This window comes from Macadamia integrifolia, chromosome 6 (assembly GCF_013358625.1).
Source record: "Macadamia integrifolia cultivar HAES 741 chromosome 6, SCU_Mint_v3, whole genome shotgun sequence".
Classification (NCBI taxonomy): domain Eukaryota; kingdom Viridiplantae; phylum Streptophyta; class Magnoliopsida; order Proteales; family Proteaceae; genus Macadamia; species Macadamia integrifolia.
The window spans coordinates 38,179,730-38,182,598 of NC_056562.1; positions in this window are offsets into that span (position 1 = coordinate 38,179,730).

The window sequence follows — 2,869 nt, forward strand, 5'->3', positions numbered from 1 at the left end:
AAAAAAAAAAAAAAAAAAAAAAAAAAAAAAAAAAGAGAGAGAGAGAAAAGGAAAATGGATTCCAAAGATAGAAATTTTATGAAATTAGATAAAGCTCTTACAACTTCTTTTAGGGCTTCTAGAGTTGGTAGTGCATGCAGATCTACATACACTCAATTTTTTTCTTTCACATCCAAATCCCATTACTACACACTTTCTATAGGATTCCTCTTGTGTATATCTCGTTTTAAAGCTTTGAAACTTAATTAACCATATCCATTTCTAGGTTTGAGTGTTTCCCTCCCATTTCTTGTTCGCATGGGTGGCCATTCCTCTCATGCATGTGCTTGTCAATCCACATGTGTAAAAGCATAGTTACCCATGCACCCACTTAAGTGCTAATTAGAAATTAACATTTTATTTATTATTAGGGTTTGAGATGAATTGGTATATCAATTTATATCTACTAGTTCACTCATTATATTGCACCAATGGCACCCTCTATTAGAATGCTAAGGATTCTTTCTTCCTCCCTTCTAAAAATTAAAAAACATATTGCACTTATTCTCTACTCCTTTACATTTATAAATTATTTACCTTTCGCTATTAGCAAATTCATCTCATACCACTTCAACTGTGCAAATAATCGTACATAATGGTATTCAGTTTAGGAGAATGACAATTGGCTTAGCTCTAATGGAAGAATTGGGGACTTGACCACTTACTAGAAATAGAGTTTTGTAATGCTTTTGAATTGTGAGCCATAAAAGTACATAAGTATAAGAGCATCTGGTGACAGACTATAAATACATTTATTGTTGATTGAGTAAGCATTCCTAATACTAGTTTAAGAGCCAACAATTTCACTCTAATGTGTCTTTTTGTTTATTTATTTATTAAACGATATCCTTTTTATTTTCTTAACATTCAAACACAATATAAGTTAATTTTTCTATATTGCAGGATATTGTTAAATCTGGTACGACAAGGCAAGGCTATGAAAGGTAGTGAATATCCTTTGGAGGAGTATGCAAGACAAATTCAATTGATGAAGAATGCAAAGTCTAAAGTTTGATGTATTTATTGTAGGAATTTTTTGAAAGTGGAATGAATACAATGACTTCTTATTTATGATTGTAAGACTTTTTGAAAATGGGATGAAAACAATGAATTATTAATTATGATTGTAAGACTTTTTAGAAGTTGAAAAAAAGTAATGTATACTTATATGGATGTCTAGGATGATCTTATTTTATGAATTGGACAATGTATATTGAAGTAATTACAAGGACAATTTTCAGATAATATGTAAAATTTACTAATATAAATATTTATTTTTTTTTATTTTATATTTGGCGACAGGTTTTATTATACTGTTGCTGTAAATAGATTATTATTAGGCTTAGGTGACAGATAATTACCGTTGACATATACATTTTTTGCGACAGATTTTTTTATACGGTTGCTATAAATGAATTTCGTCTATTATTTATATAGTTATAGGCGACAGCATTTGCCGTCGCTAAAAATATATTAGGTGACAGAAAATATAATTCTGTCACTAATATTATTTTTCCCAATCATCCATGTTTTCCCGTCGCCCATTTTTAGCTGCAGCAATATAGGCGACGAAATTGAATATGGAAAATTAACCGTTGCCAAAAATGTGTTTTCTTGTAGAGAGAACTGAATCACTTATTAAATAATGTCAATATCCCAAAGTTCAAATGAATTAATAAATAGTTCATGTTAAAGGATTCTAATTAAACAGTTTTATCGATTTTGATTCTATCATGCAGTGATAATTTTGGGCCCAATAAAGAATGAACCTATTTTGATTGGGTTTCAATCGGGACATCTAGTCATTGGTGGCTATGGCGACATTGTCGGCTTCCCTAAGACAAATGAGAAAACTCAAAGTAGTCATAATAGGTTAGGCTGAAAATTGTGATCCTCAGAGGTAGATAGGGCATGGAATTTTTATCTTTTTTAAGGTAGGGTAGGGTGGGGTGGGGTGGATTTCAAATCCAAGATCCATCGGTTCAAATCCGTTTTAATATGGATTTGGATCATAACTCCATCTTGTATAAGAGTTGGATTCAGGTCAGGCAACTCGAATGCATGAAAATGGGGCGGGTCAAAATCCTATATCCATCAACTTATCAAATCTGATTAATATGGATTTGGATCATATGCAACTTTATAGCCCGATTGGATTCAGGTCAGGCAAATAAAATCTCAATTGGTCATGTCTGGATGATGAAGCCCCCATATGTCCTTCGCTAGAAAAGTGACCAAAAAATGAGGTATTTCCTTACATCTAGATCCATCTCTCATCATATCCATATATGACGCATTAGGAATTTAGGTCGGATTTGGATCCACCACTATGGACTTGAGTCGGATTCCAATATGGATCCTGATCCTTTCTTGGTAAAGAAGATTTAGATATAAACTCAAGCGGATCTATAAACCAAGCCCAACCCATTTCATGCCCAAGAACCTATAAAGGTAGCCCACTACCCATGCTCACCCCAGCCCAACCCAGCCCGACCCAGCCCATAGTTTTGTACTTTGGGCTTGGGTTTGTTTGGATTTATGAAAAAATCGGGCTTGTTATAATATTTCAAGCATTGTGTGAGTTCAGGCTGGCCCAAGATTGTGGACTTTACAACAGTGCCAAAAGGCTCCCCACCACTGTGGGTCAGGGAGGATCATAATATACATAGCATTAACGATTAACCCAGTTTCACAGAGAGGCTGTTTTCCAATTCGAACCCATGCTCACTAGATCACAATGAAGCAACGTTGCAAAAGTCTGCCCTCAGCGACAATACTCATTGTATTTTGTTTTATTACTGTAGAAAGATTTTTTTCTAAAGGGGGGGGG